General features: G+C 41.2%; 1 long non-coding RNA gene across 5 annotated transcripts in view; it reads right to left on the bottom strand.

Moving 5' to 3' along the window:
* Nucleotides 1–18,351, bottom strand: part of LOC118146328 (uncharacterized) — a 200,056-nt gene that overhangs the window by 41,801 nt on the left and 139,904 nt on the right. For all 5 annotated transcript variants that reach the window (XR_004732023.3, XR_013524961.1, XR_013524962.1 and 2 more), the window contains one exon: nucleotides 9,714–9,796. This is a non-coding gene — a long non-coding RNA (uncharacterized LOC118146328). The remainder of the gene's footprint in view (nucleotides 1–9,713; nucleotides 9,797–18,351) is intronic.

Genomic DNA, 18,351 nt, shown 5'->3' with positions numbered 1-18,351 from the left:
TGAGCCTGATGACAAGTCATCAGACCCATGGACGTCTGCTCTGGGGCTCCCAAATCATTCTATGATGTAACTGCTGAGGAAATGAGCTCCGACATTACACAGCTTGGGTGCTGTTGGGCTGTTGTTATCTCATTCAGCAAAGAAAAGGTGAGCAAATATTACCTTCATTTTCATTTAGGGCAAGAAGACAGAAGGTAAATAGAATAGTAATGGTTTGTGTGGCAGGGAGTGGGTAGGAAGAAGACACATCATCCTCTCGGGAAACATGATATATCAAGACAATAAATAACAGAAGACAGAACAGAACAAGCTTCTACATTTAAAAAAGAAACTAACCCATGGGAGAAAGGCAGAATTGGGAACCATTCTATTCAAAATGGGTTTTCCCATCTAGAATGGCTTTATATTTCATCAATGAAGGAGTATGGCTTTAAAATGCTTTAGAGAGGCAGGGGTGACTGAGAAGGGAATTCTAAATAGATACATGCTTGTAAGAGTAAAGACTTTCTAAATAGATAGATGCCTTTCAAGGTTAAATGTAAGGTATGTCATAGCTGACATTCTATTATTAATAAAATTGTTATAATTTGCCATATGAAAGTGAATTTTCAAACCAAATAGAATTGGAACCATAATGTTAACACACTGAGGAAGGAAATGAGAACAATGAACTCAATGTTATGGGGGTTAATATTAGGATGACTCGTGTGGAAATTGTTTTGTAGTTTTGAAATGGCCAAAGATCTACAATTTTACATGGTTAAATATAATTCTGAACCAGGAGTCAAGCTTAATGATCAGTTTTCTAGCTATAGTATATTTCTAGTTGATATTCATGTTCCTGACTGAAGCCTTTCCTGGTAGTTCCAATCATGAATGACTCACAGGGTACTTTCCCTACAGTTCAGTTCAGGGTCTATAGTGGTCCCTTGTCCCCTCAACTGTCATCATTATTATCTTCAAATACTGACAGAACAAGAATAACCATGATGGCAGATGAAGGTAGCCCCTCATCTAAACTGAGCTTCTCAGACACGTTCAATTGTGTTATTTCCTTGATTCTAAATAGACCAAATATGATTATTTTTAGCTACCAAATGTTTTCAGTTTGTGAAATATCTCTTCTGGAAGCAGCCAAAGAATATGGACCCCAAAATATATGTTACCTTCCATCTATGCAGAGGTCTATGTGTTAACTTCAGTTGATTCATTTATATATCATTGAGCAACTATCACATGCCCAGCACTGTACCTGACACTGTGGGGATCCTAACACTGTTGAATTTGCATGCAGGTAGACAAACTATATATGTAAATATATGTATACATACGTACATACATACATGTACTAAATTACATGAATGGAAACTTAAATAGGAATGCAATGTGTTTGAGAAATCATGGTGTAATCATGGCTTAAATGCCAAGAGATTTGTGCAGATCCTGCTTTGCATTTAGGAGGAGGATAGTTCCGGGACTAGAGAAGTCTAGAAGTAAAGTTTTCTAAGGATTTGAAGGAAGGGTTGTATTTAGAGAAGAGGAAAACAGAGAAAAGACAGTCTATGTAGAAGCTACAAGATCAACAAAAGCATGGTGCCAGGATAGTTTGTGGGGATCATCAGTAACAGCGCCTATTATTTATTCTATGGACACTCAGGTGTAATCCATCATGAAGCAGTCAAGTATAAACCATGGCTGCCTTTTTTGTTAATTAATGGAAAAATCCACAAATGCAGAGAAAAGCAAATCTTTTGTTTTTCTTCTCTTCCCACCCCTTCTGCTCGCATCTCCTCACTCTCCCTTGGAGCTGGGGCTGGGTGATGGTATTTAAATTACAACACTTCAATATTCCTGTCAGTGATTCCAAGCGGAAGAGCAGAAGCCACAACCAATGTTCACACCAGATAACTGCTGTTTCTCTCGTCTTTCAAAGGCACCACATTTTAAGTGTTTAAAATGTAGCACTCATGATAGATAATTACGTTGGGAAGTCTAACTTTTAACAGTTAACATTTTAAATTTAACTGTTAATTTAATTTAAACAGTTTATTATATGCAGTTAAACTTTTAAATGCAAGGCACTAATACAATAGTTTCAAAGAAGACTCTGAAGGGCTAGGCCCATTATTACTTTGTGTCATCTCAGAAGTCGTAGTCCTTGGTGGTTAGTGATGTCATGGGGTAAGCTCTCTAGGGTATTTTCATTTTAAGGGAAGTCACAAAGGAGAGAACAAGGCTTTACCCAAAAGAGTTAATTTCTCATGGTGAAATTTTAGGCCTTGGGGCACCTAAGTGGGAGAGATGGTTTAGGATGAAGAAGTCTTTCAAATATCACTGTGGTCCAAATAACTACTTTTTGGCCCAGAAGTGAGGTTAATCCTACCAGTGACAATAATGGAGAGATAGTGGCCCCTTCTCCTGCCTTCTCACACTTAATACTGCTGTGTGATATTGTCTGGCTGTGTCCCTGCCCAAACCTCATCTTGAATTGTGTAGTTCCCATAATTCCCATGTGTTGTGAAAGGGACCCGGTGGGAGGTAATTGGACCATGGGGGTGATTACCCTCGTGCTGTTCTCATGATAGCGAGTGAGTTCTCATGAGATCTGATGGATCTATAAGGGAATTTCCCCCACCTTCACTTGATATCTCTCTCATTCTTCTCCTTCCTGCCACCATGTGAACAAGGATGTGTTTGCTTCCCTTTCTGCCATGATCGTAAGTTTTCTGAGACCTCCTCAGCCCTGCAGAATTGTGACTCAATGAAACCTCTTTTCTTTATAAATTATCCAGTCTCAGGTATTTCTTCATAGCAGTGTGAGGACAGACTAATATATGGTGCCATCCAGAACCTCCGTTAGACTCTACACAAGTTTGGTGGCTTTTGAAATATTAGAATTCTGAGACCCAGATTCCTCCTGGAGAAAATCACCTTGGTAGGTGAGAAAATCATAGTCATAGTTTAAGTATCACTTTATAATGACCAGTATTCATGCTGGGATGATGTGGAAAGGCAGCAGCCTGGTGCCACAGCCACCCTGGCACTAATGTGCATTCACCTGTGCACAGTGTGAGGCTGTTTGCACCAAGGCTATGATTAGATGAGTGGAACTTTTTTTCTGCTATCCCAGAATTGTCCCACACAGCAAGTGCTCAGTACCTCTCCTTCTAAACACAGTGGCTATAAATTGGAGCCAGACACATCCCCTCCATTCATTAAGTATCCCTGGAACTAGCCCTTCTATTATCAACTACGGTCACACACACATCTCACCCCTGCAATCCATTCCCTATGGGAAGAGTGTGGGAAGGGGAGAGAGAACCAACAAGGGTCTCAGCTCAGCCCTGCAAGAATCTGAGGGTTTTGGTACCAAAGCCTCGTAGGGGCAGCATCTGTGTGAGAGGCCATTCCCTTGATGCCACTGGATTCACCTAAGATGTCATTAAAGGACAGGAAATGGAATTAAAGAGACCACAATTATGGTGATCAGGAAAAATACTATCATTTTATGTTAATTCACTGTAAGAATTAAAACGGGTCAATAAGCTGGTTACAGTCATAAATCTGTCATTTCACATTTTGTTACACCCATATCACATACTAACTAAATAACACCCCTCAAGCTATTCAAATGCAATCTCATATTTATTTGCCTATTTTTTTAATTGAGGTAAGAACACTTAGCAGGCAATCTATCCTCTTAACAAACCTTTATGTGTATACTACAGTATTGTCAGCTATACGAAATGAAACTTCTACTCAGAACAGTATGCAGTAGCCTTTTTGTTTTTCAGACAGATTATCACCACTCTGTCACCCAGGCTGGAGTGCAGTGATGTGATCACAGCTCACTGCAGCCTGCATCTCTCTGGCTCAAGCAACCCTCCCACCTCAGCCCCCCGAGAAGCTGGGACTGCAGGCATGCACGGCCACACTCAGTTCATTTTTGTATTTTTTGTAGAGATGGCGTTTTGCCATGTGGCTCAGGCTGGTCTCTAACCCCCAGGCTCAAGTAATCCATCTGCTTTGGCCTACCAAAGGGCTGGGATTACAGGCGTGAAACATCGCACCAGCACAATATGCAGTAACCTCTTTAATGTTAATCATTAGGGCCTTCCAGATCCCTTTCCCCTTAACAAACATTTCTTGGGTTCCTTCATTGACCTAGGCATAAATGATTTAAAAAGTTAATACTAATGCTTTGAGCAATTCAGAGAATTGCAAAGACTCATTAGACCTGTCTAATTGCTTTGAAATCCCTAATTATAGGCACTCACCGACTTCTCCATGGTCATTTCCAACCTTGAGGGCAGTCAGTAAGTCTGAGTAATGCCTGTCAGAGCCACTGGGTGGCAGTGGCAGGCCTGAGATGTAGGCAAGAGGGAGGAAGAAAGAAAGGAAAAGGAGGCCAGGAGAGAGGGAGGAAAGGGAGGCAAGGAAGAGAGAGAGATTTTTCTACAAAAAAAAAAAGGGGGGGAGAGAGAAAAAAAGTGAGGAAAGAAAGACTAGGCCACAGAGAACTGCTTTGCATGGCCTTGTATAGCCTCTGTGGTTACCACTGACACAGACCTACAGTTTAACTTAGTACTTCCCAGCTGGGAGCTGAGCATGTGGCACTCATTTGCTTATTCCCAGTGCCTAGCGGGGTGCCCGGTTCTTGGCTGATGCTCTGGGTCTGTGGACTGGTGGAATGAATGCTGCTGCCTCTCCAGGAAGCGATCCTCAAATGGAGAGCTTGAGGCAGTGTGGTCTGAATGCTCCATCCTAATGTTTTGGGATGACTTAGTTGAAAATTCAAGAGGTGATGCCTTATGAGGAAACAGGTAGGAATATCAGCACACACAGAGGTTAAGATTGCCCAAGGGTCAAATCATTCTGTAAAGAACTAATAGTAAATATTTCAGTCTTAGCAAGCCACACAGCCTCTGTCACAACTGCTGAACAGAAAGCCAATGACAATATGTAAACGATTGGTGTGGCCGTGTACCAATAAAATTTTCAAAAACTGACAATAAGTCAAATTTGGCCTGTGGATTGCTAATCCTCCATGGCTTGGGTTCTAGGACAATCTTTCTGATTTCTTTTACCTTGCTCTTTCATCCTTTGATCCAACACCACTTTTCTGGTACACGACTATGTACTTACTGGTCTCTCTTAGAATCTGTGTGGACTGCTTGATCTTGCATTGCAAACTCCTTGAGAAACTCTAAGAGCCCATAGATGACTTCAAGCACCATCAGCATTCCTGTCTGATCACCTTCAAATGCTGTCACAGGGAGTATTCATAGACAAGGCCCTTAGCTTTGAGGGTCTCATTATATGTGTCTTCTGAAGATTCCACAAAGGCCTAGATGCAGCCACAAAGATGATTGATGCCAAGTTGTTGAACATGAAGTCCTGGGAAAATTATACAGCTCTGGCTACAGTGAACTAGATTCATACCAGCTTAAGAAAGATCAGTTCCAGCTCAAAACATGAAGTGACTAAAATTTATCTTTGGACTGTAGCTACACATCCTCCACCCCTTCTCCGCCAGTACTCAGCGACCTGTTTCCCTTCCCCACTCTCACTCCCATCAATGCCTTGCTTCTTCACTTTACTAAAATGAAAATGACTAATGGCAGATTAAAATCTGCCATCCCGTTGAGGTATGCTTGCATTTCATAAGGTCAAGAGCATTTTAAGAAAGGGACACAGGACTAATGATGGGATTTTGTACCTCCTGGTGGTGATTTTAACCTGAAAGTAGCTTCTACTTTAAGCATGTCAGTAGGAAAATCCAGGAGAAGTGTTGTGAGTAGGGCCACTGGGAACAGCCCCATTCTGCAGAATTCCGTGGATTAGGACGTGAGTGGTGCATTTTGGAGCTGTGCAACACAGTGGTGACCCATGTTAAGCAGGTTCCCTTGTGTGTGTGTGTGTCAGTATTTAAGACAGAGAGAGACCAATTCTCTCAAGGAATAAATAAGTGAAGTGTGAGTATTTTTTGAGTTTTCTTTCTAGGGAAATGAAAGAAATGGACATAGTTGATTATTTCTGCATGACAAATAGAATTAAACACCCTGAAAGAGATGAAAACGTGTTTCCTTCAGAGAAAGCATTACTCACATAGGTGATCATGACTAGGTGTGCTGGAGGCCTCTTATGTGCTTCCATATCTCTGTGGCCCCACCTCTTATTCCAGATGCTACAACAGAAACCAATTTCTTTACAGTTTGGAGGAGCCTCCTGTAGGTGCAATGAGACCTCTCTGCGGTGATACTTCTCAGTGCCTCTTTGACCTGCAGGTGGAAGGTTCGCTTCTGGACTCATATACGGGTAACATGGAAATATGGAGCCCCCTTGACCAATAGGGGATAGAATCCAATGGATAAATCTTTCTTCTGCCCTCCATGCAGATGGTTCTGAGACCATGTTTTATGAGGCTTTTCATATGGCCCTGAAGTGAGCAAACGCCAGCCACCCATAGCAGGGTCCGGCTCTCAGAAGAATCCTGGTGTTGACTCCCCTCTTGTTCAGAGGCAAAACTGCATGCTAGTTGAAACAGGATAATCTTCAATCACAGTCCTCAGGGCACTTTCACTGTGTGCAAAGCATTTTCATATACAGGGTCTCAAAGACAAAGTTCATCTATGATGCCCGTCATTTCCCTTCTCCACTGCTCACTCTCGACCTGCGTGTCAGAATCTTTTATTACCCCCACGCACCCTCCTACCACACCCCTGCCCATGTGGCCAATTTCTCTGTTATGATCATGGACAGTTCCCAACCTGCTCAATGCCTCTTTCCAGCTGGGATTGGCCCACTGGCAACCCCCTACTACGTGAATCAGCTCTGGGCTGGAGGTGGCCATGGGCTTGCCTCAGATAGTCTAAGGCAACATCTGGCCCAAGGGTGGCCCGTCCATGGGCTGGTTATTGCTTGTTGTGTGGCCCATTAGTGGCCAGGTGAGAAGGGCTTTCCCCAGCTGGGTGATACCATTAGCTAGGATAAGCACTCTGGCAGGTTTTTGAAGGTATATTAAAGATTAGTTAGTAGATGGTGAGAGTGAAGCAGAGCAGATATACAGGCAGCAGCAGATTCAACATGAGAGAGAGACCCTGCAGGCCAGAGAGTGTGGGCCTGAGGCTTCTCTAGAGCAACAACAGCCTCTGAACCACTTTGAAACTCCTGATTCAGTCCACGTTTCCTAAGTATAACTGCTCTACAATAGCCCCTCTTCTTTTTAAGGTGGACCAACTGGTTGTCTCAGCTTTCTTATAACCAGAAAACCTACAGAAGTTGATGCCCTAAGCCCTATGTTCTTCCCTAAAAATGCTATTTTCCTCCAGGCCAGTAATAAATGATGATGTATTACTAGGTGTCACCTCTCCACAGACAGGGACTCTCTGATAGTGTCTTACCTCAAAGAGGTGAGACCAAGGCCCTGGGGCAGGCCAGCAAGTGAGAAATTTGAGGGTAGTGAGGATGGTTCCAGTGCCCCTTAGATGACCCTGCAGAAAGAAACAGCTGCTCAGACTACCTACATGCAGGTCCAGCTCTATGGGAGGAATTAGATCCGGGAGCAAATTATAGCATCTGTTGACATCTGGCAATCCTTCTACTTTGGAATGTTCATTCCACAGAGGGCTGAGTTTGTGGCTTCTCGGCAGTCTCACCAGTGACTAACACCCATGGTATAGGGAGTCTACATCCCAAATTTTCAGGGATTGTCCAGATTTCAAATTATTCCATTCCAGGGTTACTATAAATTATTGATTTATCCCAGAAGTTTCAATATTTGGTAAATAGTTTCAAAATAATTCAAACTAGTGGGCAATATAGTAAGGGTTCACATGGGTTTGAAAGATGGGATTCCTGCTGGCTGAGGAAATATTAATGATTCACAGAGACAACAGATATGCCATGTGTCTGAAGCTGGCTTAATTCAATCTCCCACTTCAAAATAATTTGAAACACATTCAAAACCATTGGAGTTATTACAGAATTTTACTTTACTTTGAAAATGTATACAAAGCAAAGGAGAAACAAAAATAGAGCCTGAAAGAGATCCTGTAATAGGAAAATCCCTTTTAGAAGAAAGGTGACAACTCAAAAGTAAGATTTGGTGTCTGATATATTATATTTCATCAATTTTAAGATGCACATTTACTAAGAATTTTATGTCTATGAAATTAGAATGTTATCTTTTTCAATTGGTATTACTATATTTTCTAACTGAAAGAACTTTTTATTTCTTAGTGATATATAAATAATTGGTGCACTTTATACTTAACGGTGTCTTAGATTTAATAATACATACAGTAATAGTGAAGAAAATGTTCAAAGTAGAAATTTTGATAATACTTCTTATATTAGATAAACATAAGCTGGCTCTCTGCCCTACAGCTTTCGGTGTTAAATTGGAGAAATTTATTATAAATATGTTTTTGGCATATTTATTATAAATAGGTTTTTGGCAAATCACATATCATTCTGTAAAACATAGTTTGGGCTCCAAGCATTTAGACTTCACTTCTAATTTCCACCTTGCTGAAACCTACTTTTAATGAATATGAGTAATACAAAAGTAATTGTTGCTCCAGAAGCTCAAGGTATTGGGCAAAATATTATTACCTCACGATCGTAATAGATTTGGTTTACCATTAGTATAAAAAAGCTGCCTTAAAAAAATAAACAGGTGCAGCAAACCACCATGGCACATGTATACCTATGTAAAAAACCTGCACATTCAGCACATGTATCCCAGAACTTAAAGTAAAATAAAAAGCAAATAAATAAAAATAAAATGTTGCCTCTGTCATAATAAGGTATATCATAAATGGTAACACCAGGGAACTGGCATAAGAATAGACATATAGAACAATGCAAGAAAATTGAGAATACAAAAACAGATTCTTATGTATGGTCAACTGATTTTCAACAAAGGTGCCAAGGTAATTAAATGGGGTAAAAGAATTGTCTTTTTAACAACTGGTGCAGGACAACTGAATATCCACATATATAAGAAGGAATTTTGGCTCTAACTTCATACCATATAAAAATATTACATCAAATTAGATTATATACCTAAATGTAAGAACAGAATGGTAGGACTATCTTTATGATCTTGGGTTAGGCAAACAGTTAACACCAAAAACATGATCTATAAAAGAAAAAACTGGTAATCTGGACTTCATCAAAATTAAAAATTTTTGTGCTTCAAAAGACATCATTAAGAACACAGAAAAGATAATCCACAGACTGGGATAAAACACTGGCAAATCACATCCTCATAAGGTACTGTAGGAGAATTTATGAAGAACTTTTACAATTCAGTAAGAAGAAGACAACTCAATTAAAAATTAGATAAAAATTTTATATAGATCTTTCACCAAAAATATACATATGGCAAACAAGCAAATGAAAAGAGACTCGACACATTTAGTCATTAGGGAAATGAAAATTAAAACCACAATGTGGTGAGATGCCACTACATACCTAATAAAACACTTTCTCAGATACATTTCTTTTTTGGCTAAAGATGTTGAGCATCTCTTCATATGCTGATTGCCTATTTCTTTATCTTCTTTGGAAATAATTTCTATTCAAGTCCTTTGTTCATTTTGCAATTCAGTTATTTTTCTTTTTAGTATAGTCTCAGCCCATTAGTGCTGCTATAACAAAATACATAAGACTGGGTAATTTATAAACAACAGAAATTTACTTCTCACCGTTCTGGAGGCTGGGAATCCAAGATCAAGGTGCTAGCAAGTTTGGTGTGTGGTGAGGGCTTATTCTTCATAGATGGCACCATCTAGGTAGAAAGATACCATTAACATGTAAAAAGGATAGAAAGGCAAAAGGGGACAAACACTGTGTTTTGTCAGAAGAGCGGAAGAAACAAATTTGCCTCCTCAAGCCCTTCTATAAGGCACTAATCCATTCGTATGGGCAGAGCCTTCATGACCTGATCACTTTGTAAAGGCCCCATCTCTTCATATCACTACAACAGGAATAAGTGTCAACATGAATTTCAAAAGGGACACATTCAAACCACAGCAATTGTTGAGTTATGAGACTTCACATCTCTGGATAAAAGTCTCTTATTAAGCCTCTTAATTTGTAAACATTTTCTTTCATTCTTAATTTGTAAACATTTTCTTTCATTCTCTGGTTGTTTTAATTTTGACGAAGTGTAATATTTATCTTTTTCTTTTGTCATTGTTACTTTTAGAAACCATTATCTAATGCAAGGCCACAAAGATTTGCTTTTATGTTTTCTTATAAGAAATTCATAGTTTCGGCTATTATATTTAGGTCTATGATACATTTTAAGTTTATTTTTACATATTGAATGAGGTAAGACTTCAACTTCATTTGTTTGCATGTGGGTAGTTATCCCAGCACCATTTGTTGAAAAAAACTTCTTTTTCCATTAAATTGTCTCAGAATCCTTGTCAAGAAATCAACTGACCATGAGTGTAAGAGTTCATTTCTGGATTCCCACTTCCATTCCACTGATCTATTTATCTACACTCATGCCAGTACCACACTATCTTGACTACCACAGGTTTTGAGTTTGGGAAGTGTGAGTCCTCCAAGTTTGTTCTTTTTCAACATTATTTTGACTATTCTGTATCTCTACCGCTAATTTTTATAACACAATTGTCAAATTTGGATTGGGAATAGAGGGTGGGAAATAGAAAATGATTGCGATGGAAGACAAATGTAAGCATGTGTGCAGGGACAAGAATCTTGAAAACAGAAGCTTATTTTTGCTTTACAAAGTAAAAATTCTCTGAGAAATAGGTATTGGTAATAATTACCATGATATAAAAATTTACAAGGATATTATATAAGAACAGTTTTAATGATGAAGACCTTGAGGACATAAAACTTGCTAGTCTTCACCAATTATCTCCAACTGATTTGAAAAGAAAAAGCTCTAAGTGGGGTAATCTGGGGGGAAAATTATTTTCTTATTTTTACACACCTTTATAAAATCCGACTTTTAAAAGACAAGGTGAAAATGTCTACAGGTCGGCAGATTGGTGCCTGGACTGTTGGCAAATTTCCTGATTGCTAAATCAGAAAATGTACATGGTTGTCCCTTCACTGCTGAATAAGGGAGTTAGAGAAGCCACTTGGTGACCTGTGAAACAATGAAATATCACTTGGTTTTTCTAATGATTACTCAGAGATGTGCGAAAAAGTGATTGCAAACAACTGGGAAACAATAATACTGAGCAAGGCGGGAGGCTGCACTGCCTGGTAGGAAGGCTACAGGTGGGCCTTAGAGTCAGACTGCCATGGATCTTAAAGGTGAATTTCTTACTGGCCTTGTGAACTCTGGAAGGTCATTAAGCTTCAGTTTCATTATCTCTAGAAATTGGTAAATAGCTCTCGAAGGATTGCTCTGAAGATTAAGTGATTGAGGCAAGAGATGCAATATGAACATGCCTAGAAAAATACCTGCCACAGAACAGGGCTTCAATCAATCTCACTATTTTTTTCTCCAATACCTACAAGTGGACAAATGATGAAAAAGACTGCACAAATAATATGTTAACTGATTTATTATGATAAATTTGATATTTCTTCCCATGAAATCTCACTGTTTTTAATAGAGAATATTCATTGAGTAAGATGCAATAGACATTATCTTTCAGAATAATTTTCTACAAATAAACAAAACATTGAAAAACAAAAGAAAACCTCTTTCATCAGCTCAATTGTCCTAATTCCTGGTTAGGAAAAGCATGTTTCTTTAACTCTTCAGGACTCTGTGAATACCATATATTCAACACGCAAGCTTCAGGTTTTCATGGGCAAGTGGGACAACCAGAAAACAGGAAGTTAAATTTTTTTTTTTTTTTTTTTTTTGAGATAGAGTTTCACTCTTGTTACTCAGGCTGGAGTGCAATGGTGCGATCTCGGCTCACCACAACCTCCGCCTCCTGGGTTCAGGCAATTCTCCTGCCTCAGCCTCCTGAGTAGCTGGGATTACAGGTACGCGCCACCATGCCCAGCTAATTTTTTGTATTTTTAGTAGAGATGGGGTTTCACCACGTTGACCAGGATGATCTCGATCTCTTGATCTTGTGATCCACCCGCCTCGGCCTCCCAAAGTGCTGGGATTACAGGCTTGAGCCACCGCGCCCGGCCTAAATGTTTACAAAAGTACACATCCTGGTCGCCCTTCTGAGGATGAGGATGCGGTCTCTGTCTAAAGTCAAGTCTACAGTGAAAGACCAAATGCCTCAATTTAAAATTATAGTCTATATTGCACAAGATAATCTGGATTTTGCTCACCATTGTTTCCTTGACATTACAACAGTACCTGGTACACAGCAAGTGCTCAATAAATAATTGTCGATGAGTGCATAAATGAGTGGACCACCGCAGGTCTCATCCGGTACAGTAGTTTTCAAACATGTTTTCAGCTGTGGGCTCTTTGTTCAAACAAACCATTCAGTAGACACCCAATGTGATACAGATGCAAGAGGAACTTACCTTGTGCAGGTAAGACTGATAGGGCTGCACCCCAGGCACCCCTAGATTTTGCAGAGCATAGCTGGAAACCCCCGATCTTGTCAAACCCCTCATTTCAGAGATGGGAATAATGCCCAGAAACAAACAAGGCTTACCCAATGCTATGCAGTGGGGCCCAAAATGTTACTTTTCTGTTTGAGAGTCCCTGTGCCAGTGGGGAAAAGAGCACATAAGTGCTAAGTGTTTGCATCATCATCAAGGTGTGTAGATACCTGCAGGTTATCCAGGTGGCTTCAGTGTAGAGCTGGTATTGGTTGTTTATCCGATTTTTAGAAATGCAACTTGTTCTATGGCACAATAAAGAGCTTCAAGCTGTGTCACTGAGGACTCTGATAGCAAGCCTCTGTATTTTGGCTATAACCTTATGACTTCCCAACTCTCCACCCAGGAAATTGCTTCCCGATTTAGACATCCTAAAATTGTCTCTAAAAGAAAGTGAATATAAACTCTTTAAGGAACATTGTGTCAGATGAGTGGATGAGAATTTAGAAGATGACGTTGGATCTGTATCTGATACCCCTAGCATCCTTCTAGATCAGACAGTTTAGGGCATCCAGCCACGAACATGAATTAGTGCTGACTGGGGAAAGAGATCTCAACCCGTGCTTTCTCCCTTGGGCTTTCACGTTTGCTCACATCATGCCCTGTTTGTTCCTCCATCCTCTCACTCCTCCTCTTTAGATGTAGCAGAGGGTCTGCACCACTGAGGGCCTTGTACCCAGCCCCTTCTCCTCCTCCTCCATCCAGTCAGCCTGGGATGTGGCTCAGAAACACCATCCCTTCTCCTTTTGCAGCCTCTTCTATCACCTCCAACTTATTCTCCTCCCCGTTATTTTCCATTATGCTGGAGACAGAGCAAAGGGGAATTAGATTCTCTCACAGATAGAAATTACAAAGAGCTGAGATAATGCACAACTTAATGCTAACCACCACATTTCTCAATTGCAGAGTCCTGGATAAAGTATGACTTCTTGAAAGGCATACAACACCACCAATAACACTAAGTCAAGTTGTTTGAAGATGCCCACAAGGTACCTGGGAGATGTCTACCAAGCTGGCAGATGCTCCAGGCAGTTTGGGGGCTGTTCCTCCAGTCGACCTAAAGAGGGAGCTGTTTCCTTAGAATGCCTGTGTGAGAGGCCCTGCCTGGCCAGCCTGGGGGTTTGGGGAGCAGGGCAGCCACCTACTTGTGCACTGGGTTGTCATTGAATAAATGCAAGTTGCACTTTTCTCATTTTTTTCAAAAATTATGTCTACTAAACTGACAAGAGTTCTAGTAGATCAGGTTCTGTTACCAACCAGGCTGTCTTTATCTGTAAGTGCAAAGAGGGACACAGGTCCTGCCAATTTCACTGGGTGTAAGAAGCCCAGCTGTGCTTGGCATGGATGGGTATAATGTAATAATTAAGCGTGTTTGCAGTAGAGACTAAAAGATCAGTTTTGAACTGATACCTCACCACATGGCCTTGGCCAGGTTTCTAATCTCTCCACCCCTCAGGTTCTGCTTGTAATTTTGAGGAAAGAATAACACTGAATTCACAGGATTGTTGTAAGCAATAGGTAAAAAATGTATGCAGTGGATTAGATGGGGCCAATACATAGTAAGTTCTTAATAAGTGTTAGCTTTAAAAAACAGCTATTGAAACAAAAATGGTTTTAGACCCTGTCTTACTATGCACAGGTGACACACATGCTCTACTTCCTGACTTGGTTCTCCCATACACATAAAAAAAATTAAATAATATTCCACAAGGGAAGAGTTGTGTTTCCAATCCAATGGAAACAATGCCTTGGACATGCTTTTCTAGGGTGTTTCATGGAAGGGAAGGCACCCAAGCCATGTGAATGTGAATCAGGGAAGCTGACCCCTCAATTGACACATCTCAGAGGGAGTCACTGTCAATGTGCTTTCTCTACAGCATGAATCCTTCCTCCAATCTGTAACCAATATTCATTTACTCATTCAATAAACAGCCATGAAGCAATAACTTAATAAGTGCACTAGTCTGTAGAGATAGAAAAATGAGTAAGCCCCAATCCCTGCCCTCAAGGGTTTACAGTCTAGTTGAGGGAGACAGGAAGACGAATAAATAGTCATGGCGCAGAGCTGGTAAGCGCAGGGTGCTGTGAGCATATGTAGAAGGGGCCCCTAACCTGGGCTACAGAAAGGGGGTGGCCCAAGTCTTCCTAGAAGAGATGATGAGCTGGATTTTAATAGGGAATGTAAATTTGCCACTTGAAGTGGAAAGAAAGGATGTTTTAAGCACAAGTTTTCCATGTTTCTCTTCTAAAATGTAAGAGAGTTCAACTAGATGGTTTCTAAGACGGTTTTCAGGAGAGACGGCAGTAGGAAGAGCAGACAGGGGGCTTCCCTGCAATAAATTCTGTTTGTGGCATTCCCACTGCTCACAGTCATGAGGGAACATAGTATGTTGGGGAGCTGCTAGGTTGTAGGGGCAGGATTTAAAACGAGGGATGAACCTGAAAGGTGACATGGTCATGGGTGTCCAGAAAAATCCATCTTGAGGTGTGTGGAGAAAGGATTGAAGGGGCGGAAGCAAAGAAAAGGATGGGAAGGCAGTTCACTGGGGAAAATCATGAGGATGTCAGGGTCAGAGATTTAGAAGCGGGGAGTGGCTGACTACAAAGGCATGTAGGAGGTAGAGTTGACAGGACTTGATGACTTGATGGAGAACAATAGGAAGAAGTCAAGAAGGGTCCCCAGGACCCTAGCTGGTCCCATGGGACCATCTCAGAGCTCCTTCCCCTAGCATCTAATGAATGCTCCCTTTATGCACATGGAGACTATAATCCTCATTTTTTCCAGAGTAAAACTTACAATCAGCTAGGGGAATCAAGGCATGTCACCTTAATGTGTCCTCCATTGTTGTTTCTAGTTTATAGTTGCTCTTCCATTGTTTCAGAAGGGAGAAAGGACTAGACCCTTGAAGTGATTGCTTGACAACTGAAGCCTTCAGAAGGCGAGAGCACCCACCCCCAGAATGGTGGCAGGCGTTTCCATTCATGACAGATGGGACCATAAAGCAACAAGATGTTTCCCCAGAAACCTTAAAAATGAACATACCCTTTTGCCCAGAATTTCTACTGTTTTTGGAATTTAGACTACAGAAAAAAATCATTAAAATGTACAAGAATGATCCTAACGATGTATTTCAAGGATGCTCACTGCAAAGTTGTTTATAATTGTGAAAAGCTGGAAACAAACATGACACACAGAAATAGCACCTGGCCTTAGAGGACCCAAGGCTGGGCCTGGTTCCCTAGCTGAGGAATCTCAATATAGAGTGTGGGACTGGGAAGGGAGGTCCCAAGAACCTAGTGAGGTTCTTAAAGTCACATAGTGACCAACATATTCTTTTTGAATGGAGATGGGGTGGGGGGAAGATGGTTCAGCTGTACACATCAAAAAGGGACTCCTTTCCCTTGCTCCTAGCTCCTAAGCATTGCTAAGCTGAATGGTCCCAGCTGGAGAAGGTAAGCTCTGGCTGGAACTCTGCCACCCAGGAATCTCTCCTCCCTGCTGTTCTTCCCCACCCCCCAAAACGCTTCACTTCATATCTAAAAGCTCAAAGATGTGCTGAGTCACACTGTGCAAACAGCAGTGGACTGGGAAATTACAAAACATCACTTCCTTTCTTTCTTGGACATTTATTTATTGAGTACCTACTACGTGCCATGTCTTTTGCTAAGCCCCAGAGATAGAATAAAAAATGCGACACAATCCCTACATACGGTAGATACTTTCTTACCCAATATCAATTCTCCCCTTCTGCCTTACAACCCAAATACTGATTGTATTTGGAATTTCAATTCATTCAAGTGAACAAATATATCTCCCATTTTCTTTGCCAGTAGGGATATCCATCCAGTCCCATTTTGACCAAGGAGAGAGAAGCAAGAGTCGCTAAGTGCAGCTTCCAGGAAAGCTCTGTAAAGGAGCAGGTTTCATTAGTGAATACCTTATTAACCTCCCTTCTTCCAGTCTGGAAGTTGGATGTGGAGAAAGAGCAGTCATTTTGTGACCACTGGGTGACAAGCATAAAGAAAACAGCCACAAATGAATGATAGCTGAGCAGAAATCTACATGGAAACAGGAGCCCTAATGATCAATCATAGAGTTTTCATGGTAACCTTGACTATCTAGAAACAATTAGTCCCCCAATTCGTCTAAGATATTGATTAACTGGGCTTTTGGTTACTTGCAGCTGAACACAATCCTATCTGCCACTTGACTACCCATGGCCTAGGAGAGCAAGCAGATTTCTAAGATATGATGCATTCTAGGTTGATAGGCAGTTATATGAACAGAGCACAGAATGGACTCTGCTTTGATGGAAAGGAAGAAATGCTTGTTCACCAGCCACGACGGAGTAGAAATGGCATCCAGTTGACAGGACACACACACAAAGGCAAGAGAAGTGAAATAACGTGGCACACTCAATAATGTCACTGAAATGACTTCATCTGCCTGGGAAGAGGATGCCTGTGGGATGAGGTGGGGGATGACATAGAAAAGGGTAGGAGCCAGGTCATAGAAAGACTTGTGGGCTCTTGGACAAGTCATCAAACCAGTTTACCTCCAGTTTCCTCAGCTATAAAGAGAGGGGGTTCACTGAGAGGAGGAGACAGGGGGCTTCTCTGCAGCCATCCTTTGTAGAACCCAGGCTGGAGGCTCTGGCCCCTTTGCAAGACCCGGAAGTTTCCACAGGAAGTGCCATCCTGCCTGGCCCGCCTCTCTTGGTTTCACACTGCATGGTGTATTCCAAGGACTGCGCTGGCATTTCAGTTTGAACACTAAGCAGTGACTCAGAACCAACAGAAGTGTGGACAACTGTTTACTAAGAAGGCAGCCTTTGGTGTGACAAATTAGAGTGGGCTGCTGGATTGTGCAGTACTCATGAGCTAGGCAGCTTGGAAATAGCACATACCATTGCGCTGGGCAGTTGATTCATTTCTTGTCCTGTCTTGCCAGGCAGGGTATCACATGCCGACCCAGTCAGACCCACCAACTATATCCAGGCCAGGGAAAGTGGTTTTTTTTTCTAGAGATATTGCACCAGCCTCCCTTGTTTGTTTTTTTAAAATAACTCTATTATCCAGGAATATGACACTTTCTACTATTCATATGTTTAGTTTCCTTAACCTCTTGGAGCCAAAAGACTTCAGTCTGTAGAGAGGATTATAAAACTTCAGAGTCATGAATTCGCTTCCAGATGATTAAGCAACATCAATACTTTAATTCACAGAATATTAAAAACCAACAAATACGGATATGTTAAGTATAAGGAAGTGTGATAGGCTAGATACTGCAAGAGAAACAGACAACGAGGAGCTGATCCCTGGCCTTAAGCTTAGACTAACCTTTAAAGCATAGTTTAAGCTTACACTCTAGATTACAAGGCCAGGAAAGCCACATGGCAGACAGATCAGGATTTGAACCTTGGCTCTAGGGGTGACAGTGGGTGCAACTTGGACTCATTTTCTTAATCTTTTCCAGTTTCTCTTTACTCATCCACACAACAGGGTTAATAGCACCTGCCTCCCATGGCAGATGTGAGAATTAGAGACCATGCATGTAACAGCTACAGTGTGCAGTGGAGAGCAGTTAGTTGCTCAGCAAATGATGGCTATTCCTATTATCATTGAGTTAGAAAGGTAAAGAATTCGGAGCAATTATAAAATTGCTGCTGAATGGTAGTGCAAGATACTTGCTGAATTCATGGTTTCAGGTGCGGGGGACTTTCTTACCTATACATCTTTCCTGTGGTTCTCCCTAGAGACCTGGGGAAAAGAACC

This window comes from Callithrix jacchus, chromosome 12 (assembly GCF_049354715.1).
Source record: "Callithrix jacchus isolate 240 chromosome 12, calJac240_pri, whole genome shotgun sequence".
NCBI lineage: Eukaryota > Metazoa > Chordata > Mammalia > Primates > Cebidae > Callithrix > Callithrix jacchus.
The sequence above is the reverse complement of the archived record's forward strand: the minus strand, read 5'-3'. Positions and strand labels throughout refer to the sequence as shown.